Source organism: Gasterosteus aculeatus, chromosome 12, assembly GCF_964276395.1.
Source record: "Gasterosteus aculeatus chromosome 12, fGasAcu3.hap1.1, whole genome shotgun sequence".
NCBI classification, from domain to species: Eukaryota; Metazoa; Chordata; class Actinopteri; order Perciformes; family Gasterosteidae; genus Gasterosteus; species Gasterosteus aculeatus.
The window spans coordinates 4,813,689-4,831,023 of NC_135700.1; the positions used below are offsets into that span (position 1 = coordinate 4,813,689).

The 17,335-nt window shown below is 41.2% G+C and overlaps 25 non-coding genes across 25 annotated transcripts; all 25 read left to right on the top strand.

The window, feature by feature from the left end:
• The first annotated feature begins 165 nt into the window (after positions 1-165).
• trnay-gua (transfer RNA tyrosine (anticodon GUA)) lies at positions 166-266 on the top strand. Its single transcript has 2 exons — positions 166-202; positions 231-266. It is a non-coding gene; the product is annotated as a tRNA-Tyr (tRNA).
• A 753-nt stretch (positions 267-1,019) lies between these two features.
• Positions 1,020-1,120, top strand: trnay-gua (transfer RNA tyrosine (anticodon GUA)). Its single transcript has 2 exons — positions 1,020-1,056; positions 1,085-1,120. It is a non-coding gene; the product is annotated as a tRNA-Tyr (tRNA).
• Positions 1,121-1,477: 357 nt separating this feature from the next.
• Positions 1,478-1,578, top strand: trnay-gua (transfer RNA tyrosine (anticodon GUA)). Its single transcript has 2 exons — positions 1,478-1,514; positions 1,543-1,578. It is a non-coding gene; the product is annotated as a tRNA-Tyr (tRNA).
• Positions 1,579-2,207: 629 nt separating this feature from the next.
• Positions 2,208-2,308, top strand: trnay-gua (transfer RNA tyrosine (anticodon GUA)). The gene is made up of 2 exons: positions 2,208-2,244; positions 2,273-2,308. It is a non-coding gene; the product is annotated as a tRNA-Tyr (tRNA).
• Positions 2,309-2,603: 295 nt separating this feature from the next.
• Positions 2,604-2,704, top strand: trnay-gua (transfer RNA tyrosine (anticodon GUA)). Its single transcript has 2 exons — positions 2,604-2,640; positions 2,669-2,704. It is a non-coding gene; the product is annotated as a tRNA-Tyr (tRNA).
• A 1,484-nt stretch (positions 2,705-4,188) lies between these two features.
• Positions 4,189-4,289, top strand: trnay-gua (transfer RNA tyrosine (anticodon GUA)). Its single transcript has 2 exons — positions 4,189-4,225; positions 4,254-4,289. It is a non-coding gene; the product is annotated as a tRNA-Tyr (tRNA).
• Positions 4,290-4,918: 629 nt separating this feature from the next.
• trnay-gua (transfer RNA tyrosine (anticodon GUA)) lies at positions 4,919-5,019 on the top strand. Its single transcript has 2 exons — positions 4,919-4,955; positions 4,984-5,019. It is a non-coding gene; the product is annotated as a tRNA-Tyr (tRNA).
• A 1,026-nt stretch (positions 5,020-6,045) lies between these two features.
• Positions 6,046-6,146, top strand: trnay-gua (transfer RNA tyrosine (anticodon GUA)). Its single transcript has 2 exons — positions 6,046-6,082; positions 6,111-6,146. It is a non-coding gene; the product is annotated as a tRNA-Tyr (tRNA).
• A 233-nt stretch (positions 6,147-6,379) lies between these two features.
• Positions 6,380-6,480, top strand: trnay-gua (transfer RNA tyrosine (anticodon GUA)). Its single transcript has 2 exons — positions 6,380-6,416; positions 6,445-6,480. It is a non-coding gene; the product is annotated as a tRNA-Tyr (tRNA).
• Positions 6,481-7,109: 629 nt separating this feature from the next.
• On the top strand, positions 7,110-7,210 carry trnay-gua (transfer RNA tyrosine (anticodon GUA)). The gene is made up of 2 exons: positions 7,110-7,146; positions 7,175-7,210. It is a non-coding gene; the product is annotated as a tRNA-Tyr (tRNA).
• Positions 7,211-7,443: 233 nt separating this feature from the next.
• Positions 7,444-7,544, top strand: trnay-gua (transfer RNA tyrosine (anticodon GUA)). The gene is made up of 2 exons: positions 7,444-7,480; positions 7,509-7,544. It is a non-coding gene; the product is annotated as a tRNA-Tyr (tRNA).
• A 295-nt stretch (positions 7,545-7,839) lies between these two features.
• trnay-gua (transfer RNA tyrosine (anticodon GUA)) lies at positions 7,840-7,940 on the top strand. The gene is made up of 2 exons: positions 7,840-7,876; positions 7,905-7,940. It is a non-coding gene; the product is annotated as a tRNA-Tyr (tRNA).
• Positions 7,941-8,966: 1,026 nt separating this feature from the next.
• trnay-gua (transfer RNA tyrosine (anticodon GUA)) lies at positions 8,967-9,067 on the top strand. The gene is made up of 2 exons: positions 8,967-9,003; positions 9,032-9,067. It is a non-coding gene; the product is annotated as a tRNA-Tyr (tRNA).
• Positions 9,068-9,300: 233 nt separating this feature from the next.
• trnay-gua (transfer RNA tyrosine (anticodon GUA)) lies at positions 9,301-9,401 on the top strand. The gene is made up of 2 exons: positions 9,301-9,337; positions 9,366-9,401. It is a non-coding gene; the product is annotated as a tRNA-Tyr (tRNA).
• A 629-nt stretch (positions 9,402-10,030) lies between these two features.
• trnay-gua (transfer RNA tyrosine (anticodon GUA)) lies at positions 10,031-10,131 on the top strand. The gene is made up of 2 exons: positions 10,031-10,067; positions 10,096-10,131. It is a non-coding gene; the product is annotated as a tRNA-Tyr (tRNA).
• A 233-nt stretch (positions 10,132-10,364) lies between these two features.
• trnay-gua (transfer RNA tyrosine (anticodon GUA)) lies at positions 10,365-10,465 on the top strand. The gene is made up of 2 exons: positions 10,365-10,401; positions 10,430-10,465. It is a non-coding gene; the product is annotated as a tRNA-Tyr (tRNA).
• Positions 10,466-11,553: 1,088 nt separating this feature from the next.
• Positions 11,554-11,654, top strand: trnay-gua (transfer RNA tyrosine (anticodon GUA)). The gene is made up of 2 exons: positions 11,554-11,590; positions 11,619-11,654. It is a non-coding gene; the product is annotated as a tRNA-Tyr (tRNA).
• A 629-nt stretch (positions 11,655-12,283) lies between these two features.
• On the top strand, positions 12,284-12,384 carry trnay-gua (transfer RNA tyrosine (anticodon GUA)). The gene is made up of 2 exons: positions 12,284-12,320; positions 12,349-12,384. It is a non-coding gene; the product is annotated as a tRNA-Tyr (tRNA).
• A 295-nt stretch (positions 12,385-12,679) lies between these two features.
• trnay-gua (transfer RNA tyrosine (anticodon GUA)) lies at positions 12,680-12,780 on the top strand. Its single transcript has 2 exons — positions 12,680-12,716; positions 12,745-12,780. It is a non-coding gene; the product is annotated as a tRNA-Tyr (tRNA).
• A 629-nt stretch (positions 12,781-13,409) lies between these two features.
• trnay-gua (transfer RNA tyrosine (anticodon GUA)) lies at positions 13,410-13,510 on the top strand. The gene is made up of 2 exons: positions 13,410-13,446; positions 13,475-13,510. It is a non-coding gene; the product is annotated as a tRNA-Tyr (tRNA).
• A 233-nt stretch (positions 13,511-13,743) lies between these two features.
• On the top strand, positions 13,744-13,844 carry trnay-gua (transfer RNA tyrosine (anticodon GUA)). Its single transcript has 2 exons — positions 13,744-13,780; positions 13,809-13,844. It is a non-coding gene; the product is annotated as a tRNA-Tyr (tRNA).
• A 691-nt stretch (positions 13,845-14,535) lies between these two features.
• trnay-gua (transfer RNA tyrosine (anticodon GUA)) lies at positions 14,536-14,636 on the top strand. Its single transcript has 2 exons — positions 14,536-14,572; positions 14,601-14,636. It is a non-coding gene; the product is annotated as a tRNA-Tyr (tRNA).
• A 1,484-nt stretch (positions 14,637-16,120) lies between these two features.
• trnay-gua (transfer RNA tyrosine (anticodon GUA)) lies at positions 16,121-16,221 on the top strand. The gene is made up of 2 exons: positions 16,121-16,157; positions 16,186-16,221. It is a non-coding gene; the product is annotated as a tRNA-Tyr (tRNA).
• A 295-nt stretch (positions 16,222-16,516) lies between these two features.
• On the top strand, positions 16,517-16,617 carry trnay-gua (transfer RNA tyrosine (anticodon GUA)). The gene is made up of 2 exons: positions 16,517-16,553; positions 16,582-16,617. It is a non-coding gene; the product is annotated as a tRNA-Tyr (tRNA).
• Positions 16,618-16,850: 233 nt separating this feature from the next.
• On the top strand, positions 16,851-16,951 carry trnay-gua (transfer RNA tyrosine (anticodon GUA)). The gene is made up of 2 exons: positions 16,851-16,887; positions 16,916-16,951. It is a non-coding gene; the product is annotated as a tRNA-Tyr (tRNA).
• The last annotated feature ends 384 nt before the right edge of the window (positions 16,952-17,335 follow it).

Here is a 17,335-nt window from a genome sequence, read left to right on the forward strand (position 1 = left end):
ATAATCCTCATAACAAAACCATCCATCCTTTGTAAAACAAGCTCAACCCTTGCTTCTCATCAATATTCCTCATTAAGAATCCATTCATTCTTTGTCAAAAAAGCTTTGGTTTATCGGCAGCTCCGTCCTCAATATACACGCTAAAATGCAGGTCTCTTTCTTTACCCTTCGATAGCTCAGTTGGTAGAGCGGAGGACTGTAGGCTGATGTTCAATGTGCAATTAGCAGGTATCCTTAGGTCGCTGGTTCAACTCCGGCTCGAAGGACATTTTTATAATGTTGTCCGGTTTGGGTCAACAGGTATTTCCTGATCGCAAACCCTTGCTTCTTGTCAATATTCCTCATGACAAATCCATCTATTCTTTGTAAAACAAGCTCAACCCTTGCTTCTCATCAATATTCCTCATAATAAATCCATCCATCCTTTGTAAAACAAGCTCAACCCTTGCTTCTCATCAATATTCCTCATTAAGAATCCATTCATTCTTTGTCAAAAAAGCTTTGGTTTATCGGCAGCTCCGTCCTCAATATACACGCTAAAATGCAGGTCTCTTTCTTTACCCTTCGATAGCTCAGTTGGTAGAGCGGAGGACTGTAGGCTGATGTTCAATCTGTAGTTAGCAGGTATCCTTAGGTCGCTGGTTCAACTCCGGCTCGAAAGAGATTTTTATAATGTTGTCCGGTTTGGGTCAACAGGTATTTCCTGATCGCAAACCCTTGCATCTTGTCAATATTCATCATGACAAATCCATCCATTCTTTGTAAAACAAGCTCAACCCTTGCTTCTCATCAATATTCCCCATAACAAATCCATCCATCCTTTGTAAAACAAGCTCAACCCTTGCTTCTCATCAATATTCCTCATAACAAATCCATCCATCCTTTGTAAAACAAGCTCAACCCTTGCTTCTCATCAATATTCCTCATTAAGAATCCATTCATTCTTTGTCAAAAAAGCTTTGGTTTATCGGCAGCTCCGTCCTCAATATACACGCTAAAATGCAGGTCTCTTTCTTTACCCTTCGATAGCTCAGTTGGTAGAGCGGAGGACTGTAGGCTGATGTTCAATCTGTAGTTAGCAGGTATCCTTAGGTCGCTGGTTCAACTCCGGCTCGAAGGACATTTTTATAATGTTGTCCGGTTTGGGTCAACAGGTATTTCCTGATCGCAAACCCTTGCATCTTGTCAATATTCCTCATGACAAATCCATCCATTCTTTGTAAAACAAGCTCAACCCTTGCTTCTCATCAATATTCCTCATAACAAATCCATCCATCCTTTGTAAAACAAGCTCAACCCTTGCTTCTCATCAATATTCCTCATAACAAATCCATCCATCCTTTGTAAAACAAGCTCAACCCTTGCTTCTCATCAATATTCCTCATTAAGAATCCATTCATTCTTTGTCAAAAAAGCTTTGGTTTATCGGCAGCTCCGTCCTCAATATACACGCTAAAATGCAGGTCTCTTTCTTTACCCTTCGATAGCTCAGTTGGTAGAGCGGAGGACTGTAGGCTGATGTTCAATGTGCAATTAGCAGGTATCCTTAGGTCGCTGGTTCAACTCCGGCTCGAAGGACATTTTTATAATGTTGTCCGGTTTGGGTCAACAGGTATTTCCTGATCGCAAACCCTTGCTTCTTGTCAATATTCCTCATAACAAATCCATCCATTCTTTGTAAAACAAGCTCAACCCTTGCTTCTCATCAATATTCCTCATAATAAATCCATCCATCCTTTGTAAAACAAGCTCAACCCTTGCTTCTAATCAATATTCCTCATTAAGAATCCATTCATTCTTTGTCAAAAAAGCTTTGGTTTATCGGCAGCTCCGTCCTCAATATACACGCTAAAATGCAGGTCTCTTTCTTTACCCTTCGATAGCTCAGTTGGTAGAGCGGAGGACTGTAGGCTGATGTTCAATCTGCAATTAGCAGGTATCCTTAGGTCACTGGTTCAACTCCGGCTCGAAGGACATTTTTATAATGTTGTCCGGTTTGGGTCAACAGGTATTTCCTGATCGCAAACCCTTGCTTCTTGTCAATATTCCTCATGACAAATCCATTCATTCTTTGTAAAACAAGCTCAACCCTTGCTTCTCATCAATATTCCTCATTAAGAATCCATTCATTCTTTGTCAAAAAAGCTTTGGTTTATCGGCAGCCCCGTCCTCAATATACACGCTAAAATGCAGGTCTCTTTCTTTACCCTTCGATAGCTCAGTTGGTAGAGCGGAGGACTGTAGGCTGATGTTCAATGTGCAATTAGCAGGTATCCTTAGGTCGCTGGTTCAACTCCGGCTCGAAGGACATTTTTATAATGTTGTCCGGTTTGGGTCAACAGGTATTTCCTGATCGCAAACCCTTGCTTCTTGTCAATATTCCTCATGACAAATCCATCCATTCTTTGTAAAACAAGCTCAACCCTTGCTTCTCATCAATATTCCTCATAAAAAATCCATCCATCCTTTGTAAAACAAGCTCAACCCTTGCTTCTCATCAATATTCCTCATTAAGGATCCATTCATTCTTTGTCAAAAAAGCTTTGGTTTATCGGCAGCTCCGTCCTCAATATACACGCTAAAATGCAGGTCTCTTTCTTTACCCTTCGATAGCTCAGTTGGTAGAGCGGAGGACTGTAGGCTGATGTTCAAACTGCAATTAGCAGGTATCCTTAGGTCGCTGGTTCAACTCCGGCTCGAAGGACATTATTATAATGTTGTTCGGTTTGGGTCAGCAGGTATTTCCTGATCGCAAACCCTTGCTTCTTGTCAATATTCCTCATGACAAATCCATCCATTCTTTGTAAAACAAGCTCAACCCTTGCTTCTCATCAATATTCCTCATAACAAATCCATCCATCCTTTGTAAAACAAGCTCAACCCTTACTTCTCATCCATATTCCTCATTAAGAATCCATTCATTCTTTGACAAAAAAGCTTTGGTTTATCGGCAGCTCCGTCTTCAATGTACACGCTAAAATGCAGGTCTCTTTCTTTACCCTTCGATAGCTCAGTTGGTAGAGCGGAGGACTTTAGGCTGATGTTCAATGTGCAATTAGCAGGTATCCTTAGGTCGCTGGTTAAACTCCGGCTCGAAGGACATTTTTATAATGTTGTCCGGTTTGGGTCAACAGGTATTTCCTGATCGCAAACCCTTGCTTCTTGTCAATATTCCTCATGACAAATCCATCCATTCTTTGTAAAACAAGCTCAACCCTTGCTTCTCATCAATATTCCTCATAACAAATCCATCCATCCTTTGTAAAACAAGGTCAACCCTTGCTTCTCATCAATATTCCTCATTAAGAATCCATTCATTCTTTGTCAAAAAAGCTTTGGTTTATCGGCAGCTCCGTCCTCAATATACACGCTTAAATGATGGTCTCTTTCTTTACCCTTCGATAGCTCAGTTGGTAGAGCGGAGGACTGTAGGCTGATGTTCAATCTGCAATTAGCAGGTATCCTTAGGTCGCTGGTTCAACTCAGGCTCGAAGGACATTTTTATAATGTTGTCCGGTTTGGGTCAACAGGTATTTCCTGATCGCAAAACCCTTGCTTCTTGTTAATATTCCTCATGACAAATCCATTCATTCTTTGTAAAACAAGCTCAACCCTTGCTTCTCATCAATATTCCTCATAACAAATCCATCCATCCTTTGTAAAACAAGCTCAACCCTTGCTTCTCATCGATATTCCTCATTAAGAATCCATTCATTCTTTGTCAAAAAAGCTTTGGTTTATCGGCAGCTCCGTCCTCAATATACACGCTAAAATGCAGGTCTCTTTCTTTACCCTTCGATAGCTCAGTTGGTAGAGCGGAGGACTGTAGGCTGATGTTCAATCTGCAATTAGCAGGTATCCTTAGGTCACTTGTTCAACTCCGGCTCGAAGGACATTTTTATAATGTTGTCCGGTTTGGGTCAACAGGTATTTCCTGATCGCAAACCCTTGCTTCTTGTCAATATTCCTCATGACAAATCCATTCATTCTTTGTAAAACAAGCTCAACCCTTGCTTCTCATCAATATTCCTCATAACAAATCCATCCATTCTTTGTAAAACAAGCTCAACCCTTGCTTCTCATCAATATTCCTCATTAAGAATCCATTCATTCTTTGTCAAAAAAGCTTTGGTTTATCGGCAGCTCCGTCCTCAATATACACGCTAAAATGCAGGTCTCTTTCTTTACCCTTCGATAGCTCAGTTGGTAGAGCGGAGGACTGTAGGCTGATGTTCAATGTGCAATTAGCAGGTATCCTTAGGTCGCTGGTTCAACTCCGGCTCGAAGGACATTTTTATAATGTTGTCCGGTTTGGGTCAACAGGTATTTCCTGATCGCAAACCCTTGCTTCTTGTCAATATTCCTCATGACAAATCCATCCATTCTTTGTAAAACAAGCTCAACCCTTGCTTCTCATCAATATTCCTCATAACAAATCCATCCATCCTTTGTAAAACAAGCTCAACCCTTGCTTCTCATCAATATTCCTCATTAAGAATCCATTCATTCTTTGTCAAAAAAGCTTTGGTTTATCGGCAGCTCCGTCCTCAATATACACGCTAAAATGCAGGTCTCTTTCTTTACCCTTCGATAGCTCAATTGGTAGAGCGGAGGACTGTAGGCTGATGTTCAATGTGCAATTAGCAGGTATCCTTAGGTCGCTGGTTTAACTCCGGCTCGAAGGACATTTTTATAATGTTGTCCGGTTTGGGTCAACAGGTATTTCCTGATCGCAAACCCTTGCTTCTTGTCAATATTCCTCATGACAAATCCATCCATTCTTTGTAAAACAAGCTCAATCCTTGCTTCTCATCAATATTCCCCATTAAGAATCCATTCATTCTTTGTCAAACAAGCCTTGGTTTATTGTCAGCTCCATCCTCAATATACACGCTAAAATGCAGGTTTCTTTCTTTACCCTTCGATAGCTCAGTTGGTAGAGCGGAGGACTGTAGGCTGATGTTCAATGTGCAATTAGCAGGTATCCTTAGGTCGCTGGTTCAACTCCGGCTCGAAGGACATTTTTAGAATGTTGTCCGGTTTGGGTCAACAGGTATTTCCTGATCGCAAACCCTTGCTTCTTGTCAATATTCCTCATGACAAATCCATCCATTCTTTGTAAAACAAGCTCAACCCTTGCTTCTCATCAATATTCCTCATAACAAATCCATCCATCCTTTGTAAAACAAGCTCAACCCTTGCTTCTCATCAATATTCCTCATTAAGAATCCATTCATTCTTTGTCAAAAAAGCTTTGGTTTATCGGCAGCTCCGTCCTCAATATACATGCTTAAATGATGGTCTCTTTCTTTACCCTTCGATAGCTCAGTTGGTAGAGCGGAGGACTGTAGGCTGATGTTCAATCTGCAATTAGCAGGTATCCTTAGGTCGCTGGTTCAACTCAGGCTCGAAGGACATTTTTATAATGTTGTCCGGTTTGGGTCAACAGGTATTTCCTGATCGCAAAACCCTTGCTTCTTGTCAATATTCCTCATGACAAATCCATTCATTCTTTGTAAAACAAGCTCAACCCTTGCTTCTCATCAATATTCCTCATAACAAATCCATCCATCCTTTGTAAAACAAGCTCAACCCTTGCTTCTCATCGATATTCCTCATTAAGAATCCATTCATTCTTTTTCAAAAAAGCTTTGGTTTATCGGCAGCTCCGTCCTCAATATACACGCTAAAATGCAGGTCTCTTTCTTTACCCTTCGATAGCTCAGTTGGTAGAGCGGAGGACTGTAGGCTGATGTTCAATCTGCAATTAGCAGGTATCCTTAGGTCACTGGTTCAACTCCGGCTCGAAGGACATTTTTATAATGTTGTCCGGTTTGGGTCAACAGGTATTTCCTGATCGCAAACCCTTGCTTCTTGTCAATATTCCTCATGACAAATCCATTCATTCTTTGTAAAACAAGCTCAACCCTTGCTTCTCATCAATATTCCTCATTAAGAATCCATTCATTCTTTGTCAAAAAAGCTTTGGTTTATTGGCAGCCCCGTCCTCAATATACACTCTAAAATGCAGGTCTCTTTCTTTACCCTTCGATAGCTCAGTTGGTAGAGCGGAGGACTGTAGGCTGATGTTCAATGTGCAATTAGCAGGTATCCTTAGGTCGCTGGTTCAACTCCGGCTCGAAGGACATTTTTATAATGTTGTCCGGTTTGGGTCAACAGGTATTTCCTGATCGCAAACCCTTGCTTCTTGTCAATATTCCTCATGACAAATCCATCCATTCTTTGTAAAACAAGCTCAATCCTTGCTTCTCATCAATATTCCCCATTAAGAATCCATTCATTCTTTGTCAAACAAGCCTTGGTTTATTGTCAGCTCCATCCTCAATATACACGCTAAAATGCAGGTTTCTTTCTTTACCCTTCGATAGCTCAGTTGGTAGAGCGGAGGACTGTAGGCTGATGTTCAATGTGCAATTAGCAGGTATCCTTAGGTCGCTGGTTCAACTCCGGCTCGAAGGACATTTTTAGAATGTTGTCCGGTTTGGGTCAACAGGTATTTCCTGATCGCAAACCCTTGCTTCTTGTCAATATTCCTCATGACAAATCCATCCATTCTTTGTAAAACAAGCTCAACCCTTGCTTCTCATCAATATTCCTCATAACAAATCCATCCATCCTTTGTAAAACAAGCTCAACCCTTGCTTCTCATCGATATTCCTCATTAAGAATCCATTCATTCTTTGTCAAAAAAGCTTTGGTTTATCGGCAGCTCCGTCCTCAATATACACGCTAAAATGCAGGTCTCTTTCTTTACCCTTCGATAGCTCAGTTGGTAGAGCGGAGGACTGTAGGCTGATGTTCAATCTGCAATTAGCAGGTATCCTTAGGTCACTGGTTCAACTCCGGCTCGAAGGACATTTTTATAATGTTGTCCGGTTTGGGTCAACAGGTATTTCCTGATCGCAAACCCTTGCTTCTTGTCAATATTCCTCATGACAAATCCATTCATTCTTTGTAAAACAAGCTCAACCCTTGCTTCTCATCAATATTCCTCATTAAGAATCCATTCATTCTTTGTCAAAAAAGCTTTGGTTTATCGGCAGCCCCGTCCTCAATATACACGCTAAAATGCAGGTCTCTTTCTTTACCCTTCGATAGCTCAGTTGGTAGAGCGGAGGACTGTAGGCTCATGTTCAATGTGCAATTAGCAGGTATCCTTAGGTCGCTGGTTCAACTCCGGCTCGAAGGACATTTTTATAATGTTGTCCGGTTTGGGTCAACAGGTATTTCCTGATCGCAAACCCTTGCTTCTTGTCAATATTCCTCATGACAAATCCATCCATTCTTTGTAAAACAAGCTCAATCCTTGCTTCTCATCAATATTCCCCATTAAGAATCCATTCATTCTTTGTCAAACAAGCCTTGGTTTATTGTCAGCTCCATCCTCAATATACACGCTAAAATGCAGGTTTCTTTCTTTACCCTTCGATAGCTCAGTTGGTAGAGCGGAGGACTGTAGGCTGATGTTCAATGTGCAATTAGCAGGTATCCTTAGGTCGCTGGTTCAACTCCGGCTCGAAGGACATTTTTAGAATGTTGTCCGGTTTGGGTCAACAGGTATTTCCTGATCGCAAACCCTTGCTTCTTGTCAATATTCCTCATGACAAATCCATCCATTCTTTGTAAAACAAGCTCAACCCTTGCTTCTCATCAATATTCCTCATAACAAATCCATCCATCCTTTGTAAAACAAGCTCAACCCTTGCTTCTCATCAATATTCCTCATTAAGAATCCATTCATTCTTTGTCAAAAAAGCTTTGGTTTATCGGCAGCTCCGTCCTCAATATACACGCTTAAATGCAGGTCTCTTTCTTTACCCTTCGATAGCTCAGTTGGTAGAGCGGAGGACTGTAGGCTGATGTTCAATCTGCAATTAGCAGGTATCCTTAGGTCGCTGGTTCAACTCCGGCTCGAAGGACATTTTTAGAATGTTGTCCGGTTTGGGTCAACAGGTATTTCCTGATCGCAAACCCTTGCTTCTTGTCAATATTCCTCATGACAAATCCATCCATTCTTTGTAAAACAAGCTCAACCCTTGCTTCTCATCAATATTCCTCATAACAAATCCATCCATCCTTTGTAAAACAAGCTCAACCCTTGCTTCTCATCAATATTCCTCATTAAGAATCCATTCATTCTTTGTCAAAAAAGCTTTGGTTTATCGGCAGCTCCGTCCTCAATATACATGCTTAAATGATGGTCTCTTTCTTTACCCTTCGATAGCTCAGTTGGTAGAGCGGAGGACTGTAGGCTGATGTTCAATCTGCAATTAGCAGGTATCCTTAGGTCGCTGGTTCAACTCAGGCTCGAAGGACATTTTTATAATGTTGTCCGGTTTGGGTCAACAGGTATTTCCTGATCGCAAAACCCTTGCTTCTTGTCAATATTCCTCATGACAAATCCATTCATTCTTTGTAAAACAAGCTCAACCCTTGCTTCTCATCAATATTCCTCATAACAAATCCATCCATCCTTTGTAAAACAAGCTCAACCCTTGCTTCTCATCGATATTCCTCATTAAGAATCCATTCATTCTTTTTCAAAAAAGCTTTGGTTTATCGGCAGCTCCGTCCTCAATATACACGCTAAAATGCAGGTCTCTTTCTTTACCCTTCGATAGCTCAGTTGGTAGAGCGGAGGACTGTAGGCTGATGTTCAATCTGCAATTAGCAGGTATCCTTAGGTCACTGGTTCAACTCCGGCTCGAAGGACATTTTTATAATGTTGTCCGGTTTGGGTCAACAGGTATTTCCTGATCGCAAACCCTTGCTTCTTGTCAATATTCCTCATGACAAATCCATTCATTCTTTGTAAAACAAGCTCAACCCTTGCTTCTCATCAATATTCCTCATTAAGAATCCATTCATTCTTTGTCAAAAAAGCTTTGGTTTATTGGCAGCCCCGTCCTCAATATACACTCTAAAATGCAGGTCTCTTTCTTTACCCTTCGATAGCTCAGTTGGTAGAGCGGAGGACTGTAGGCTGATGTTCAATGTGCAATTAGCAGGTATCCTTAGGTCGCTGGTTCAACTCCGGCTCGAAGGACATTTTTATAATGTTGTCCGGTTTGGGTCAACAGGTATTTCCTGATCGCAAACCCTTGCTTCTTGTCAATATTCCTCATGACAAATCCATCCATTCTTTGTAAAACAAGCTCAATCCTTGCTTCTCATCAATATTCCCCATTAAGAATCCATTCATTCTTTGTCAAACAAGCCTTGGTTTATTGTCAGCTCCATCCTCAATATACACGCTAAAATGCAGGTTTCTTTCTTTACCCTTCGATAGCTCAGTTGGTAGAGCGGAGGACTGTAGGCTGATGTTCAATGTGCAATTAGCAGGTATCCTTAGGTCGCTGGTTCAACTCCGGCTCGAAGGACATTTTTAGAATGTTGTCCGGTTTGGGTCAACAGGTATTTCCTGATCGCAAACCCTTGCTTCTTGTCAATATTCCTCATGACAAATCCATCCATTCTTTGTAAAACAAGCTCAACCCTTGCTTCTCATCAATATTCCTCATAACAAATCCATCCATCCTTTGTAAAACAAGCTCAACCCTTGCTTCTCATCGATATTCCTCATTAAGAATCCATTCATTCTTTGTCAAAAAAGCTTTGGTTTATCGGCAGCTCCGTCCTCAATATACACGCTAAAATGCAGGTCTCTTTCTTTACCCTTCGATAGCTCAGTTGGTAGAGCGGAGGACTGTAGGCTGATGTTCAATCTGCAATTAGCAGGTATCCTTAGGTCACTGGTTCAACTCCGGCTCGAAGGACATTTTTATAATGTTGTCCGGTTTGGGTCAACAGGTATTTCCTGATCGCAAACCCTTGCTTCTTGTCAATATTCCTCATGACAAATCCATTCATTCTTTGTAAAACAAGCTCAACCCTTGCTTCTCATCAATATTCCTCATTAAGAATCCATTCATTCTTTGTCAAAAAAGCTTTGGTTTATCGGCAGCCCCGTCCTCAATATACACGCTAAAATGCAGGTCTCTTTCTTTACCCTTCGATAGCTCAGTTGGTAGAGCGGAGGACTGTAGGCTGATGTTCAATGTGCAATTAGCAGGTATCCTTAGGTCGCTGGTTCAACTCCGGCTCGAAGGACATTTTTATAATGTTGTCCGGTTTGGGTCAACAGGTATTTCCTGATCGCAAACCCTTGCTTCTTGTCAATATTCCTCATGACAAATCCATCCATTCTTTGTAAAACAAGCTCAATCCTTGCTTCTCATCAATATTCCCCATTAAGAATCCATTCATTCTTTGTCAAACAAGCCTTGGTTTATTGTCAGCTCCATCCTCAATATACACGCTAAAATGCAGGTTTCTTTCTTTACCCTTCGATAGCTCAGTTGGTAGAGCGGAGGACTGTAGGCTGATGTTCAATGTGCAATTAGCAGGTATCCTTAGGTCGCTGGTTCAACTCCGGCTCGAAGGACATTTTTAGAATGTTGTCCGGTTTGGGTCAACAGGTATTTCCTGATCGCAAACCCTTGCTTCTTGTCAATATTCCTCATGACAAATCCATCCATTCTTTGTAAAACAAGCTCAACCCTTGCTTCTCATCAATATTCCTCATAACAAATCCATCCATCCTTTGTAAAACAAGCTCAACCCTTGCTTCTCATCAATATTCCTCATTAAGAATCCATTCATTCTTTGTCAAAAAAGCTTTGGTTTATCGGCAGCTCCGTCCTCAATATACACGCTTAAATGATGGTCTCTTTCTTTACCCTTCGATAGCTCAGTTGGTAGAGCGGAGGACTGTAGGCTGATGTTCAATCTGCAATTAGCAGGTATCCTTAGGTCGCTGGTTCAACTCAGGCTCGAAGGACATTTTTATAATGTTGTCCGGTTTGGGTCAACAGGTATTTCCTGATCGCAAAACCCTTGCTTCTTGTCAATATTCCCCATGACAAATCCATTCATTCTTTGTAAAACAAGCTCAACCCTTGCTTCTCATCAATATTCCTCATAACAAATCCATCCATCCTTTGTAAAACAAGCTCAACCCTTGCTTCTCATCGATATTCCTCATTAAGAATCCATTCATTCTTTGTCAAAAAAGCTTTGGTTTATCGGCAGCTCCGTCCTCAATATACACGCTAAAATGCAGGTCTCTTTCTTTACCCTTCGATAGCTCAGTTGGTAGAGCGGAGGACTGTAGGCTGATGTTCAATCTGCAATTAGCAGGTATCCTTAGGTCACTGGTTCAACTCCGGCTCGAAGGACATTTTTATAATGTTGTCCGGTTTGGGTCAACAGGTATTTCCTGATCGCAAACCCTTGCTTCTTGTCAATATTCCTCATGACAAATCCATTCATTCTTTGTAAAACAAGCTCAACCCTTGCTTCTCATCAATATTCCTCATAACAAATCCATCCATTCTTTGTAAAACAAGCTCAACCCTTGCTTCTCATCAATATTCCTCATTAAGAATCCATTCATTCTTTGTCAAAAAAGCTTTGGTTTATCGGCAGCTCCGTCCTCAATATACACGCTAAAATGCAGGTCTCTTTCTTTACCCTTCGATAGCTCAGTTGGTAGAGCGGAGGACTGTAGGCTGATGTTCAATGTGCAATTAGCAGGTATCCTTAGGTCGCTGGTTCAACTCCGGCTCGAAGGACATTTTTATAATGTTGTCCGGTTTGGGTCAACAGGTATTTCCTGATCGCAAACCCTTGCTTCTTGTCAATATTCCTCATGACAAATCCATCCATTCTTTGTAAAACAAGCTCAACCCTTGCTTCTCATCAATATTCCTCATAACAAATCCATCCATCCTTTGTAAAACAAGCTCAACCCTTGCTTCTCATCAATATTCCTCATTAAGAATCCATTCATTCTTTGTCAAAAAAGCTTTGGTTTATCGGCAGCTCCGTCCTCAATATACACGCTAAAATGCAGGTCTCTTTCTTTACCCTTCGATAGCTCAATTGGTAGAGCGGAGGACTGTAGGCTGATGTTCAATGTGCAATTTGCAGGTATCCTTAGGTCGCTGGTTTAACTCCGGCTCGAAGGACATTTTTATAATGTTGTCCGGTTTGGGTCAACAGGTATTTCCTGATCGCAAACCCTTGCTTCTTGTCAATATTCCTCATAACAAATCCATTCATTCTTTGTAAAACAAGCTCAACCCTTGCTTCTCATCAATATTCCTCATTAAGAATCCATTCATTCTTTGTCAAAAAAGCTTTGGTTTATCGGCAGCTCCGTCCTCAATATACACGTTAAAATGCAGGTCTCTTTCCTTACCCTTCGATAGCTCAGTTGGTAGAGCGGAGGACTGTAGGCTGATGTTCAATGTGCAATTAGCAGGTATCCTTAGGTCGCTGGTTCAACTCCGGCTCGAAGGACATTTTTATAATGTTGTCCGGTTTGGGTCAACAGGTATTTCCTGATCGCAAACCCTTGCTTCTTGTCAATATTCCTCATGACAAATCCATTCATTCTTTGTAAAACAAGCTCAACCCTTGCTTCTCATCAATATTCCTCATAACAAATCCATCCATTCTTTGTAAAACAAGCTCAACCCTTGCTTCTCATCAATATTCCTCATTAAGAATCCATTCATTCTTTGTCAAAAAAGCTTTGGTTTATCGGCAGCTCCGTCCTCAATATACACGCTAAAATGCAGGTCTCTTTCTTTACCCTTCGATAGCTCAGTTGGTAGAGCGGAGGACTGTAGGCTGATGTTCAATGTGCAATTAGCAGGTATCCTTAGGTCGCTGGTTCAACTCCGGCTCGAAGGACATTTTTATAATGTTGTCCGGTTTGGGTCAACAGGTATTTCCTGATCGCAAACCCTTGCTTCTTGTCAATATTCCTCATGACAAATCCATCCATTCTTTGTAAAACAAGCTCAACCCTTGCTTCTCATCAATATTCCTCATAACAAATCCATCCATCCTTTGTAAAACAAGCTCAACCCTTGCTTCTCATCAATATTCCTCATTAAGAATCCATTCATTCTTTGTCAAAAAAGCTTTGGTTTATCGGCAGCTCCGTCCTCAATATACACGCTAAAATGCAGGTCTCTTTCTTTACCCTTCGATAGCTCAATTGGTAGAGCGGAGGACTGTAGGCTGATGTTCAATGTGCAATTTGCAGGTATCCTTAGGTCGCTGGTTTAACTCCGGCTCGAAGGACATTTTTATAATGTTGTCCGGTTTGGGTCAACAGGTATTTCCTGATCGCAAACCCTTGCTTCTTGTCAATATTCCTCATAACAAATCCATTCATTCTTTGTAAAACAAGCTCAACCCTTGCTTCTCATCAATATTCCTCATTAAGAATCCATTCATTCTTTGTCAAAAAAGCTTTGGTTTATCGGCAGCTCCGTCCTCAATATACACGTTAAAATGCAGGTCTCTTTCCTTACCCTTCGATAGCTCAGTTGGTAGAGCGGAGGACTGTAGGCTGATGTTCAATGTGCAATTAGCAGGTATCCTTAGGTCGCTGGTTCAACTCCGGCTCGAAGGACATTTTTATAATGTTGTCCGGTTTGGGTCAACAGGTATTTCCTGATCGCAAACCCTTGCTTCTTGTCAATATTCCTCATGACAAATCCATCCATTCTTTGTAAAACAAGCTCAATCCTTGCTTCTCATCAATATTCCCCATTAAGAATCCATTCATTCTTTGTCAAACAAGCCTTGGTTTATTGTCAGCTCCATCCTCAATATACACGCTAAAATGCAGGTTTCTTTCTTTACCCTTCGATAGCTCAGTTGGTAGAGCGGAGGACTGTAGGCTGATGTTCAATGTGCAATTAGCAGGTATCCTTAGGTCGCTGGTTCAACTCCGGCTCGAAGGACATTTTTAGAATGTTGTGCGGTTTGGGTCAACAGGTATTTCCTGATCGCAAACCCTTGCTTCTTGTCAATATTCCTCATGACAAATCCATCCATTCTTTGTAAAACAAGCTCAACCCTTGCTTCTCATCAATATTCCTCATAACAAATCCATCCATCCTTTTTAAAACAAGCTCAACCCTTGCTTCTCATCAATATTCCTCATTAAGAATCCATTCATTCTTTGTCAAAAAAGCTTTGGTTTATCGGCAGCTCAGTCCTCAATATACACGCTAAAATTTATGTCTCTTTCTTTACCCTTCGATAGCTCAGTTGGTAGAGCGGAGGACTTTAGGCTGATGTTCAATGTGCAATAAGCAGGTATCCTTAGGTCGCTGGTTCAACTCCGGCTCGAAGGACATTTTAATAATGTTGTCCGGTTTGGGTCAACAAGTATTTCCTGATCGCAAACCCTTGCTTCTTGTCAATATTCCTCATGACAAATCCATCCATTCTTTGTAAAACAAGCTCAACCCTTGCTTCTCATCAATATTCCTCATAACAAATCCATCCATCCTTTGTAAAACAAGCTCAACCCTTGCTTCTCATCAATATTCCTCATTAAGAATCCATTCATTCTTTGTCAAAAAAGCTTTGGTTTATCGGCAGCTCCGTCCTCAATATACACGCTAAAATGCAGGTCTCTTTCTTTACCCTTCGATAGCTCAGTTGGTAGAGCGGAGGACTGTAGGCTGATGTTCAAACTGCAATTAGCAGGTATCCTTAGGTCGCTGGTTCAACTCCGGCTCGAAGGACATTATTATAATGTTGTTCGGTTTGGGTCAGCAGGTATTTCCTGATCGCAAACCCTTGCTTCTTGTCAATATTCCTCATGACAAATCCATCCATTCTTTGTAAAACAAGCTCAACCCTTGCTTCTCATCAATATTCCTCATAACAAATCCATCCATCCTTTGTAAAACAAGCTCAACCCTTACTTCTCATCCATATTCCTCATTAAGAATCCATTCATTCTTTGTCAAAAAAGCTTTGGTTTATCGGCAGCTCCATCTTCAATGTACACGCTAAAATGCAGGTCTCTTTCTTTACCCTTCGATAGCTCAGTTGGTAGAGCGGAGGACTTTAGGCTGATGTTCAATGTGCAATTAGCAGGTATCCTTAGGTCGCTGGTTCAACTCCGGCTCGAAGGACATTTTTAGAATGTTGTCCGGTTTGGGTCAACAGGTATTTCCTGATCGCAAACCCTTGCTTCTTGTCAATATTCCTCATGACAAATCCATCCATTCTTTGTAAAACAAGCTCAACCCTTGCTTCTCATCAATATTCCTCATAACAAATCCATCCATCCTTTGTAAAACAAGCTCAACCCTTGCTTCTCATCAATATTCCTCATTAAGTATCCATTCATTCTTTGTCAAAAAAGCTTTGGTTTATCGGCAGCTCCGTCCTCAATATACACGCTTAAATGATGGTCTCTTTCTTTACCCTTCGATAGCTCAGTTGGTAGAGCGGAGGACTGTAGGCTGATGTTCAATCTGCAATTAGCAGGTATCCTTAGGTCGCTGGTTCAACTCAGGCTCGAAGGACATTTTTATAATGTTGTCCGGTTTGGGTCAACAGGTATTTCCTGATCGCAAAACCCTTGCTTCTTGTCAATATTCCTCATGACAAATCCATTCATTCTTTGTAAAACAAGCTCAACCCTTGCTTCTCATCAATATTCCTCATAACAAATCCATCCATCCTTTGTAAAACAAGCTCAACCCTTGCTTCTCATCGATATTCCTCATTAAGAATCCATTCATTCTTTGTCAAAAAAGCTTTGGTTTATCGGCAGCTCCGTCCTCAATATACACGCTAAAATGCAGGTCTCTTTCTTTACCCTTCGATAGCTCAGTTGGTAGAGCGGAGGACTGTAGGCTGATGTTCAATCTGCAATTAGCAGGTATCCTTAGGTCACTGGTTCAACTCCGGCTCGAAGGACATTTTTATAATGTTGTCCGGTTTGGGTCAACAGGTATTTCCTGATCGCAAACCCTTGCTTCTTGTCAATATTCCTCATGACAAATCCATTCATTCTTTGTAAAACAAGCTCAACCCTTGCTTCTCATCAATATTCCTCATAACAAATCCATCCATTCTTTGTAAAACAAGCTCAACCCTTGCTTCTCATCAATATTCCTCATTAAGAATCCATTCATTCTTTGTCAAAAAAGCTTTGGTTTATCGGCAGCTCCGTCCTCAATATACACGCTAAAATGCAGGTCTCTTTCTTTACCCTTCGATAGCTCAGTTGGTAGAGCGGAGGACTGTAGGCTGATGTTCAATGTGCAATTAGCAGGTATCCTTAGGTCGCTGGTTCAACTCCGGCTCGAAGGACATTTTTAGAATGTTGTCCGGTTTGGGTCAACAGGTATTTCCTGATCGCAAACCCTTGCTTCTTGTCAATATTCCTCATGACAAATCCATCCATTCTTTGTAAAACAAGCTCAACCCTTGCTTCTCATCAATATTCCTCATAACAAATCCATCCATCCTTTGTAAAACAAGCTCAACCCTTGCTTCTCATCAATATTCCTCATTAAGAATCCATTCATTCTTTGTCAAAAAAGCTTTGGTTTATCGGCAGCTCCGTCCTCAATATACACGTTAAAATGCAGGTCTCTTTATTTACCCTTCGATAGCTCAGTTGGTAGAGCGGAGGACTGTAGGCTGATGTTTAATCTGCAATTAGCAGGTATCCTTAGGTCGCTGGTTCAACTCCGGCTCGAAGGACATTTTTATAATGTTGTCCGGTTTGGGTCAACAGGTATTTCCTGATCGCAAACCCTTGCTTCTTGTCAATATTCCTCATGACAAATCCATCCATTCTTTGTAAAACAAGCTCAATCCTTGCTTCTCATCAATATTCCCCATTAAGAATCCATTCATTCTTTGTCAAACAAGCCTTGGTTTATTGTCAGCTCCATCCTCAATATACACGCTAAAATGCAGGTTTCTTTCTTTACCCTTCGATAGCTCAGTTGGTAGAGCGGAGGACTGTAGGCTGATGTTCAATGTGCAATTAGCAGGTATCCTTAGGTCGCTGGTTCAACTCCGGCTCGAAGGACATTTTTAGAATGTTGTCCGGTTTGGGTCAACAGGTATTTCCTGATCGCAAACCCTTGCTTCTTGTCAATATTCCTCATGACAAATCCATCCATTCTTTGTAAAACAAGCTCAACCCTTGCTTCTCATCAATATTCCTCATAACAAATCCATCCATCCTTTGTAAAACAAGCTCAACCCTTGCTTCTCATCAATATTCCTCATTAAGAATCCATTCATTCTTTGTCAAAAAAGCTTTGGTTTATCGGCAGCTCCGTCCTCAATATACACGCTTAAATGATGGTCTCTTTCTTTACCCTTCGATAGCTCAGTTGGTAGAGCGGAGGACTGTAGGCTGATGTTCAATCTGCAATTAGCAGGTATCCTTAGGTCGCTGGTTCAACTC